Source organism: Molothrus aeneus, chromosome 20 (assembly GCF_037042795.1).
Source record: "Molothrus aeneus isolate 106 chromosome 20, BPBGC_Maene_1.0, whole genome shotgun sequence".
Taxonomy (NCBI): domain Eukaryota; kingdom Metazoa; phylum Chordata; class Aves; order Passeriformes; family Icteridae; genus Molothrus; species Molothrus aeneus.
In genome coordinates this window covers 3,655,016-3,667,140 of record NC_089665.1, presented here as the reverse complement: position 1 = coordinate 3,667,140, position 12,125 = coordinate 3,655,016, and the positions used below count along the sequence as shown (strand labels likewise).

Genomic DNA, 12,125 nt, shown 5'->3' with positions numbered 1-12,125 from the left:
TCCTTCAGCAAAAGGCTCTGTTTGAAACCTTCTCCAGCTCATTCCAGAGTCATCCCTCAGGAGACAGGGTGGTGGGGTTTGGTTGAATGCACATATAGAAAAGAGAAGCTCAAAGGGGAGTGCAGGGATCATTACAGTTGTAAATTCAGGCACAAATACCCAAAACTTGCTTCAGCAGCTGCTCCAAGGTCATCATTGCCAGTCCTCCCAAGTTTTCAGGCAGCACCTTTGAGTGACTGCACCTTTACTGCACCCTGACCAATGCAATAGGCACAAATAATAAAATATAAAAGCTGGCAGGACAGCAAATGCTTCATTTCAAAGGAACACTGGATGGGAACTGCTGTTCAGAGCAGCACTGGGCCTTGCCTGCAGTCAAACTTGCTCATTAAGCCTCTACATTAACACAGCAATGAAAAGAATGGCCACTAGAAAGCAACAGTAATCTGCAATCTTCTTACATATCCTTTTCTATTCCAGAATTCCCATTTTAAGACTTTCTTAGGTACAAGAGAAAAATGCAGCATTAGTCAAAGGCAAAATAGAGAAATGCACAAAATACAGTAATGAGGATTAGTACAAATAGCTTTGAGGATTTAAGAGGGAAATTTTTGTAGCAGCACAGTTAGTGAGCAAATTCTACTCATAAAACAAAAAAAAAATGTTGCCTCTAGTTGCCATCACACAGACCAAAATTGAATGTAGCTACAAATATCAAAAATCAGAAGGATTTACAAGAGGTAATCTCATCCAAAGAAAGCAACAGCTGCTGTTCTTTAACCACATATCACAGAAAACAAATGAGCAAAGTTTGTAAAGCTCCTTACAAAAGACATCATTGAGATTAAGAGTCTGAGACCTCAAAGGATAAAAGCAACCTGGTGATTCCCAACCTGGCCTTCAGGGACCCCTGGGGTCAGAGAAAAACAACCTGAAAAACATGGAGCAGGAGGATAAAAACTTCCATTGGCTCATTTCTAGGGAAAACTCCTATTGGGTTTCTAGGGTTTCAATTTCTAGGGAGCTATTTACTGAATAATTCAAAGTGAGCAAAGAGAAGAAATCCCTGGAATTCCTGGAAGCAGTGTGACCAGCCAGAGTGCTGGGCAGGCAAACAGAACATGTCACAGGCTCAAGGAGGTCTGTGTTTCCCACACAACACATTCCAGATGGATACTGGAACACAGGTTGCTCCCTGGAGAATATCAGCACTGGTATCTGTTTCATAACAGATAATGCCACACATCCTTGTAAGCTTACCTCCAGTTTGCACCAGTATGGCCAGTGAAGAGAACTATCCAAATAGAAAGAGCTTTTATTACACACAGAAATGCTGTTCTTCACTGCAAGGTGAAAATGCAGCAGGGAACCAGTGAGGCCATGTCAGAAGATTTATGCTCATTCAGTGCCAGAGAACACCCCAACACCATCTTCAAGGCAGGCAGGCTTACATATTCCTTGTAATTATGGGGAGGCTGTGTCTTACAGAACAAATCATGGCATGTGTCTACCATGTAGTGGAAAGTCACTTCAGGGCAATTAAAAAGAGAATGTGATCCTTGGAGTGGATGAAAGACTGCAATTCATCCTGAAAGGCCCAGGCAGGGTCACAAACCCCCAGGCACCAGCTCTTCTCTGACAATTCCCAACACATTTATACTGCAAGTGGGTGTAGAGCACAGAGAAGGGTTCTGTGGAGGTGTCCCGGGCTATCTCAGCACCACAGGTGAACTCCAGAGGCACCAGTGCCAAGGGGCAGCTGGGGAACTGCTCCAGTCAGCAACAAAACCACCCACAGAGCACCTCAGGAGGAGCCAAGCCACCCCAGCTAGTTCCAACCTTTTGCATCAATACTTTCAACCCTTGTCATTTCTCACAGCTCATTATTTACCCTTAATATATTCATGATGTGTCTTTTACAAATGTTTTACCATCAAATCACAGACCAGCAGCAATCTGAAGTTTGGAGGGTACTTCCACAAAATCCAGAGCTGGAGTTCAACCACTTGACAGCCCAGTTGTGTCTGTCCCTCCTGCCCTCCCCAGCAACACTGGTATTTTAGAGTGCCTTACAAGCATTTGGCAATTTTGGAGGCTGGCAGAACAATACAGTCCCCAAGAATGTCAGAGAAGATTCTCTGCATTTTCTCAGTGCCAAATCAAGCCTGCTGTGTTCCTGACAGAGTGTTCTATGAGAGAGCCAAGCACGCTCAACACTTCACAAATGGACAGAAATAGCAGAAGACTCAGGAGTCCCAGCTACCAAACTCCAGTCCAGCTCAGGAAAGAGGGCTGTGATCCCCCCATATGCACAGACTCTGAAATGAGAATGTGTGAGAATAGTTACAAGCAAATGACAGCCAGATTAGAGCTTTTTCTAAAGGGATGTATGCTGCAGTGCATCCTGTGCACTAGAAGCCACTCAGCTGCTTAATCAAAACATTTTATCCTTAATGTCAGTTTTTAAAAAGACCATAAAATAGTAAAAATAGGAAAAAAATAATATAAATACAAGGGAAGTCTATACAAGCAGGCACAGTAGATAGACTTACAGACTCCCACATATTTTATCAAGCATACAACTAAATAAGGCAGAAAGGCTCATTATCAGTCCATGTGGGAGCAGAGAAACAATAACTAAGGGCAGTGCTGACCCTAAGGTTTTCTGTGCCTTTGTTCATTTCTCTCTTATCTACAACAATTACACAAAATACCACTCTGTGCAAAGGGCTGTGCTTTCTTTCTGAAGCAGGCAATGTGCTCTCTGCAGTAACCAAGATGTGCTGGTAATTGCCAGGTGTGCTCACCCACCTCAGCCAGATACTAAAAAGGACCCTAGATACTAAAAAGGAGTGTGAGAGGAGTTTGCACACAACCCAGCTTTGTCCTGCAGAGGGATATCTGTGCATATCAATATATATATATACATGCATAACAATGTATATGCATAACAATATACAGGCATAACAAAACATCTGGCCAAGCCATGAAATATGAGAAATATGGATTAAACCCCTACCAAAGCCCCTGCTCTCCCATTGAAAGCAGGGATCTAGCACAAGTAGGTCACAAGTTGCTCTCCCCAGTCACCAGCCAGGTGAGGTGGATGGAGGGGAACAGATCAAGAGGTTTTCAATCACTGCAGTCGTGAAAGAGAAAAAGAACAGAACAAATAAGCCTTGGCAATACTGTAGAGATTCTGTTTGCAATCCTGAAGAGATGAAGGCATGACCTAAATTCAGAGTTGTTTTTCCATGGAAAAGCACTCTGTTAATATAAGGACATTTGTTTCTGATGCAAAAATCCACACTTTTCAGTCCCAGGTGGTTTAGGATACTGGCTGGAGGTGGTTTTGCAAACAAATGAAAACAACCTGCCACCCAGGCACACTCCTGAGAGAAAAGAGACTGAAATCAGCAGCCACCACTGCCCCCATCAGAGGAGCAGGAGCCTTAAGATGTGCCTGCACTGTGACACACCCAAGCCCAGCTCTGAGTTTTCACACAGCTGCTCTGCTGGGTGATCCCAAAGCAGTTTGCAGGTTAGAGCTGAGTAACCCTTCCAAATTCCCTGACAGCCAATTCCAGCTTTCAGTTCACCTGGCTTGCCTCAAGCACATGGCAGGACAAAAACTCTCAGTGAATCTGACCCAGGACAGTGTAAGAGCTTATCACATCTCCTTACACTTGGTAAGGAGTGGGGAGTTTAAATGCTAACCAAAGACATGAAGATGGATTTCCCTCATCTTTTTGCCTGTTATTTTTGCAGCATGAACAAAGTTCATCCACACGAAACTTGCAACCAGTGTGGCAAGAGGATCTCATTCCCTTTATGTTAAAAATATATATACATATATATTTAAAGGAAACATTTTACCTGGAAAATTACAGGTTTGTGCAACTCAAATACATTTTTTAGAAGTGAAGAAGCATCAGGATTTTTAGTAATATCAACATTCCACTGCTCTTGGAAGTCCAGGAGAGAGAATTATACAGCTGGTATCACACCAGAGAGGCCACTGATATTCCAGAGCACTGATGTGTCCCTTGTGGCACAGAGCCTGCCCTGCCAGCTCATCTGACTCAGTGCCAGCACACAGCATAGAACAGCAGCTCTCAGTGTGTAATCCTCAGCATTAAGACTATTCTACAGCAACAGGGATATGGCAAAAAATAATTGCACCTCTAGAAATTCTCTCCTCCCAAGCCCTCTGAGACTGCAATCTCATGAATCACATGCTGCATTTTCTGACAAATGCTACCAGGAAAGCTGGGTAAAAGAACAGAGGCCAAGATTATGAGTAATTCTAAATGAGTTTTCTTTGAATTTCAGTGAATAATTAAACTATGAAATAAATTCCTCAGCTATCTGTAATTGATTACATGTTTAAAATAAACCAACCAACCCACTCCAAAATCCAAAAGCTGCACCTTACAGTGGCATTGGTTAAGGAGAACAACCTGTCATTTATTACCACAGAGCAGGAGATCCAGAGCACCACAGCAAAAGCCTCTTCCAATTACCCTTTTATCTTTTTTAAAAAGAAAACAAACAGCATCCAAAGCCATGAAGCAAGTGCCAATCTACCCCCATTTCTGCTCATACAGTCAAACTATTTTAATTTTACATTCACATTGGAGACAAAGGCTCCAATGAAGCAGTCTTGAGTCACAGTGCTCCCAGCACCAGGCTCTGGGCCAGGAAGCAGGTTCCTCCCTCAGCCTGGCCTTGCCAAAATAAAAAAAAAAAAAGTTTTTTTGAGATTTATAAACTCAGGAATAAAATTCTCTGTGCTAAAAAGTGATGAAAACAAATGATGTTTTACAGCTTAAATTAAGTTCCTGCCACAAATGGATGAGAAAAATTTTGCAAGGCTGGTTAATTACAACATGCAAAGCATTTAAGTGACACCTAAATCACATTTTACAACCTTGGACAAGAAAGGCAATTACAGTGTACTCCCACCAAACATCCTAGGTCATCAAACCCTTGGAATCTTCAGTGGTTTGGAGCCAGCCAACCTGCACTGCAGCCCAGCTTCAGGCACCTTTACCTGCTCCTCCTTCCCAGGAAAAATGCAGATTTCCAAAGATCTGTCAGGAACCTTAAAACCACTCACAACAGCTTACATATAATTAGTAAATGGAAATAACTGCCATACAAGGCATGTTTTGCTTATTTGGCCATCACCATTGCACAGATGATCTGTTTAGGCCTTCTTGAGCACAAAAATGATGAAAGAACTCTGTGGGTTTAACTTTTATTCCCAAACCTCTCCCTCTCTCTGGCTGGTTTAAACATGCAGAACAGCAATTTGCAAACCAAAGGGGTCGTGTGTCCTCCTGGGACTGTTGGAACATACATCCATACAGGAATTCCCAGTGCAGGTAACTTCCCAGTCACTATCTCAGCCATGGAAAAAATGGAAAAGCAATCACCTGCTCATCAGCTGCTGAAGCAGCAGGTGAACTGGATCCCTCATCTCCATGAGAAAGGCTCAAGACCAAGACTCAGGGATGGCAAAAGTGCCTCCAAGTAGAGGAAAACCCCAGGATGTGGAGCTAGATCAGACCTTGGTCCCTACTTTGGATGCTCTACTTTTGGGTTTCAAGTTTTGCTACCTTTCCTCTGAAAAAGAACAAAGCTTCCTGGAAGCAGAGACAAAACTGGCTGTGAAGGAATCTCCATCTTCCTACTCCTCCTGCCAACTCCCTCTCCTCTCTATTTTTATTATCCTTAATAAATCTCTCCACCTGTGGCTCAGATGTCCTGCTCTGGGCAGTAGCAAGAAGTTGAGCAACCTGTTGTGATTCCAGGGCTCTGAAGAGCAGCAGTTGGCTGATCAGATGAGCTGCTCACCTCATTCTGCTGTGACTGAGCACTTCCCAGACAACAGAAAGTTTATCCCTTAAGTTGCACTGGCACATCCTCCTCCACAACCTGAAAATGGCTACAGCATGACAAGCACTTTAACCACTGCTGCTCAGTCTGGCTGAAAATGTGGACTGAGCTCCATCCCACACAAACCATCTTTGTATAATGCAGCTGCACCTGCATGAGCTGTGTCAGCCCAGACCCTACAGGTAAAGGCACTCATTGATTTCACTGACACAGTCACAACAGGTGGGTTTTAAATGTACTTGAGACAGCAGAAATCCCAGGACCAGCAGTCCTGGCAGGTTAAATATACAGCCTGCAGAGCACAAACACAGCATTCACCCACACAGGCTTCTTCATGCCCTAAACCATTATTACTTTGTTCAGCCAGGGACTCTGCAAACCACATTCTGCCAAGGAATGGACTTTTTCCATGCTTGGTTCTCCTACAAACAGTGCTCTGGAGGATGTTCTTGCCAGAGGAAAAGCCTCAACTTGCACTTGACAAACCAGAGGGGTCACTTGGGAGAGTCTGCTCATTGCAGCAGGACATCTGTGCCCAATACAAGAGTGCACAGGTACAGCTGCTTCCTTCAGCCCTGCTCTGTTGGCAGATAGGAGAGGCAAAAAAATAATTAGAAGACAAATTAAAGCTTCCTCCTATAGTCACCACAGTCTAACAAGATGTAATGGTACAAATAAGAAGTTGCTGTGTTTTAAAGGGAGTAGAGAGGAGTCCATACCCACAGAGAGATCTGACAGTGCAGTTTTTCAGAGGATACCTGCATGATGAATACTGGGCAGGTTTTCTGCCTCAGATGAAGGGTCTGCAGGGCATTTGTGCAGTGAAAACAATAAACTTATAAAATATTACACAGGACTCCTGGGCCAGGCCAGGTATTAGCCACCAGCTCTGAGTATTTCACTGGCAAACAACAGAATGGTGAGTGTTTGACTAAGCCCTTTTCTGACCCAGAGATGGGGCAACTGAGAGGTGTTTTAAAAACTTTTATTCTATTTTCAGTCTCATCTGAAGGGTGAGACAATACAGATGCTCTAATTAATGCCATCACAATCAGAAGCCAGCTAATTGCAATACATTTTAAGTGTTTCTTGGCCTATCAGCTTTAGCCACACCATGCTGTAAATGCTTTAAACCAATCATCTCAAATCAGCCCTCATGAGCATTCAGGGCTGGGGAAAACCTTGTGCTCTTCTTTCACAGAGGCCAACAGGCAGACCCCTGGGACACAGCAATGCAGATACTGGACTGCTGCTTTGGTCAACACAGAGATTTATTTCTCCCTGGGGTAACCACTCACCATATCAGGAAGGCAAATCAGTCTTAACATTTTGCTCAAAAAAAAAGGTCAATCTATTATTACCCTAAATTCTTGAAAAATGAAAAGATGCCATAATTAAGTGAGCCATGAGGACACAAGATAAATCAGCAGCAGAGCACAAATTAGCATCCATGAGCTCTGATGGTTTTTTTTGCTCTTCCTGTAGTGCACAGTTACAGGAGTGAAACCCTGGAGGGGAATACTGGTACCATGGAACACACTGAGAGCACAGGAGAAAAGAACAGGAATGGACTCTGGGCAATGCAACCAAGCCTCCCTTTCCCACATTAAAAATAATAATCAGAAAATATGCCCATTTTCTTCTTCTCTCCCCTGTTAAGGATACAGTCACAATTTTAAAAAATAATGTAAAACAATTTGGTTTCTTAATATGACCCTGTTTATTTTGGACCATTTCTACTTTGTTTTTACAAGTTTCTCACTCTAAACATCAGAACAAGAAATGTTCTTTTGTTAAGAAATCAAAGCAAAGACTCTTGCAGGACACCCCAGTATCTGAGGCTCAAAGAAACATGACCAAGAAACCTCTCAGGAAATCATCTGGGACATTCTACTTTCTCTCAACTCTGGCTTTCCTATTGAAAAAAAAAACAAAACAAACAAATCAACCAGCCCAGAGCTTTAATTTTGTCAATTTCTATTTATTTATTACTTTTATATTGTAGTATTGAACACCAAGAGGCTCCACTGACACTTCAAGTTACTCAAACAAGACCAAGACCAAAGTTGCCTCACCCTCACTGGTCCTCCCAACACTTTCCAATCCAGTTGTCTCCTCTGCACAGCAAAACCCTCAATTCAGAAGAGACTTGCAGCAGGATTTTCATGAGGCAATTCAGAAAGCAGCTACAGCATAATGCTGCCTATTTAAGGAGACTTTGCTGAAGCCTAATTTAATAATTTAGGAGACTTAAGAGCAGCACATGTTTAAAAAAAGCCCATGTTGCCTAGGCACTGTGTGCTTTTAGCTGCTGCCCCTGATACACCAGACCAGGCTTGATGTTGCAAGAACAAAGGTTTTCATCTTTTGAGAACATTTATAAGTAGATAATGAGAAATTAGAATTCCAATTCACTCAAGCATCAGCCACTGAAGTTTAGCCTTCATACAGTATTAAAAAAGGTACTTGCACAGTAAAATTGTTAGCTTGGAATATTGAAATAAAAAGCATTGCTAAGCAAAAAAGAAAAAAAGTTGGAAATTGTACTGGGCTGAACTTTGAAGATTCATTGTTTTGGATGCTCACCAGCAGACCTCTTTTCATTTTGCAGAATCCATGGAGAGAGGCAGGATGACAAGACAGAGGGCACAGTCCCCTTGGGAAGAGGGACAGGGCTGGAAACTCTGCTCTGTGTGGAGGCTGCTGAGAAATCCTGCAGAGACACCTGAACCCCTTTCTTGTGCTTCAACTTCTGCAGAGTGGCATTTGAATCTGTGCCAATGGAGAGCAGGAAGAGAAGCAGCCCAACCCCACTACTCCCACAGCCCCATACCACAAGAAAAATGGCCCTGCCACTTGGTACAGACACCTGGGGACATCCTTGTCACTGAGCAGAGCCCAGACTGCCATTTCACTTTATGCTGCAGAAGCCCTAATCTTATTTCACTTGCCAACAAAACACCCTTCCAACACACCTCCTAGTACTCCCACAGCAAGATCTCACTGTAAAGGGAACATAAATCATTCCCCAGAACTTCAACAGGATTCTATCCTGATTTTTTTTATCTTTTGTAACATTAATATATCTTGAGTCCATAGGACTGAGAGTAGCTCATTTTCTCACACCACAGCCACTTCTTCCCCTCCTGTGTTTGTTATGCCATTATTAAATACATGGCAATGACCTTGTCTCTGAGCAAATTTATCCCATTTGCTCCACACCAACACCTACTTCTCAAACTGTTGGAGGAGCTCTGTTTGAGAGGCTGAGCACAACACACTTGGGTGGTTCAATCTCTTTTTAAAAACTATCAACTCCCCGTGTGTCAGATGGCAAGTTTAATTTAGTAGGCTAGGAAATTACTCAGAGTTGGAAAATCACTGCAATATGGTTTAGATCTAACTCAGCAAGTCCATCCTACATGCAAGGTTGTCACTGCTCTGGAGCACTTCCCTCCTTGGACAGCTCTCACCAGCAGCTGTGTCTACAGCAAGAATTAGAGCTTATGTGACCTTTTAATTTTCTTCTTTCTTCCCAGCACTCAACTAGAATGTTTCCTCCATTTGCTACATGATCATCAACACAATCAGCTGAACAGCAGTTAGCAGAATAAACACAGCTTAGATCTCCAGAATCACAATAAAGAGGTAAACAGAAGCTTTTTCATGCTCTGCTTTGCTACAGTGAGTATGGTGGAATATAAAGATAACAGGGCAGTGTCTCTGTGCCAGTCAATTAATGCCTGGTGTCACTATGGATTTGTTTGTGGGCAATGCAGGCAAGTGTCTGACACTTCTGGCAAGAGACAGAGGCCATTAGAAGGCACCAAGAAGTATAACAAAAAAACCCCCAAACCTGTATGAAGGGAAAACAAACAAACATAAACAGGTCACAGCATGTATGATGCTCCCAAGGGACCCTGCAGACTCAGTGACAGGGGTCCCACATTAAACTGAAATATACCACAAACACACCAAGTTCTCAATGCAAATACAAGTAAAAACTCATGCCATGGGATTTTGAGCACTCAGCTTTAAATGCAGTCAGGAGGACCTGAGAAATGTAAACACACCTTTTTAAATTTTCAACCATCTCACACAAGTAAGAGAGAAACACAGCTTAGAAAGCAATTCCTCAGGGAGACACGTTTTGCTGTGGCATCAGACACCTTTCCAAAGAACATCAGAGACTATTTATAGATGCTGTCAATGTTCTCCTGCTCAGCAAAGGAAAATGGTTTTTTCTGTGCAATCCCACTGCAAGAAGCACTCTCAAAAATGCAAGGTTGGGATGCAATAATCCACATGCACAACCATCCTAAAGGTCTGGGAACTAAACACAAAAATGTAGAGCACTCTGGCTCTGACCCAGCAAAGCCTTTCAGCACTCAACTGCTTTCCCTTCCACTTCAGTGGACAGTTTGCATATCTAGAGCTAGCTCATGTCACAGGGCTTTGCTGGCTTGTGATGAAATAGATCAAAAATGCTCAAGAGCCCACCCATAGCTCAGCTTCACCTTGCAAAACACAGACTCTCCTTGACCATCCCCTTACACAAAACAAAAACAGCAACAGGACACTGACTAGAGCCAAAGCATGTCAGTTTGACATAGATTTTCCAGCTGCAAATGATTTCTTTTTATTGAGGAGAGGGCACATACTGACCCAAGGAAGATGAAAAGGATGGATTAGACAGGCAGCAGCCCCTCCAGCACTGCATCCCTTGGATCTCAGTGCCTGGGGACAATTCACCTCCTGAATCTGACCACAGTGGCACCTGAGAGAGGACACAGGCACAGGGTGTGTGCCCCGTGCCAGGGGACAGAGGAGCTCTGAGGGAAGGGAGCCTTTCACTCATGGCCCATTGCTCAGCTCTCACCAGCTGCCTGCCCAGTGCTCATTCCTCATGCAGAGGAGGTAGGGCTGAACTGGTGCTGGTTCTTATCTGGGGAGGTTTATTTTGCTTCATTTTTAGTAACAGCTTATGCAAAATGTTCCATAACAAGCTCTTCCTGCACTACCTGCTGGCAGCTATCTGTGAGCACACAGGCAGGGCATGGTGCATTAATGTGGGGAACCATTCATCTCCCCCAGCATGAAGTGAAATACTCCCAAACACTCACACAGAGGGGTGCTGGCTTCTGGGGCTTTGCAGCACTCTCACTGCTCTTGCTGCATTAAAGTTTAATTAATTTTTAACTTAGATATTTACACAGAACATAAACTGTTCAGAAGGACAACTGTCAACCAGCCAAGACCTCTTTGGCAGGAATTGGGGATCATATTTTACTCTTCTGGTGATGGCAGCTCTGGCACAGACCTGCTTCAGTTCTGTAAAATTCTGTCTATATATGTTTGATCCCTTTGGGGAGACTGCCAAAGCACCAAGATGAATTAGCAACTTACCTAAAATACACTCTCTATCAGATAGATCTTAAAGGGTTCCTTGACACAGACAGCTTTATAAAAACACATTCTGAAATACTAATGAATCTGTATGACATAAGATGACATTTTGAACTCTGTCTCAGTGCCCATTCTCATTTCCACACTAAGTAAAATTACTTTTATTAGTTTCATGACAGCTCTGCACTTACATCAGCTCTGCAGAGTTCCAGCCAAATCACAGAAAATAAACTCACTTGATGGACAAATACAGCCTCATTATGCTTCCAGCTACTGCAACATCCTCAATTAATATAGCTTTGAATGTAAATAAGAGGGCAGGAATGTATTCAAATGGATGTGTGACCACAGTGCAAAAGTAATTGCAGAGGCTCTCAGCAATTGTGTTGATGTGTGCACTCCCAGTGCCTTTCCCAAAGGAAAAGAACAAGGGATGGACATGAAACCATTTCTGTAAACCCATGGAGAAAGTTTCACACTAAAAGAGGTTTTAAGTGTCTGCCACGAGCAAGATGGACACAACACCTTACTCCTGGCAGCAGTAATTTTCATTTATCAGTGCTCATTTCCAAACTGGTTCCAATGCTGCTGGCCACCAAGCTGGAGCTCTGAGGGAAAAGCAGAGCTTTTTTCCAGAGAGGCTGTGCTCCAGGCAGGAGCCCTGGCCTGCAGGAGCCTGCATCAGCTGCACAGCTGGGAACTGCAGTGCAGGGAGCCACACTTCTCCCTCTTCCCCTCATCCTCATGCTCACCAGAGAGAGCTTTTAGGGTAGAAACATTAGTTCATGGACTCGTGCAGTCCCCATAAATGGGAATGG

The 12,125-nt window shown here is 43.3% G+C and overlaps 1 protein-coding gene across 1 annotated transcript in view; it reads right to left on the bottom strand.

Moving 5' to 3' along the window:
• MYBBP1A (MYB binding protein 1a) overlaps positions 1-12,125 on the bottom strand; it is a 52,645-nt gene that overhangs the window by 15,082 nt on the left and 25,438 nt on the right. The gene's annotated exons all lie outside the window — the stretch shown is intronic.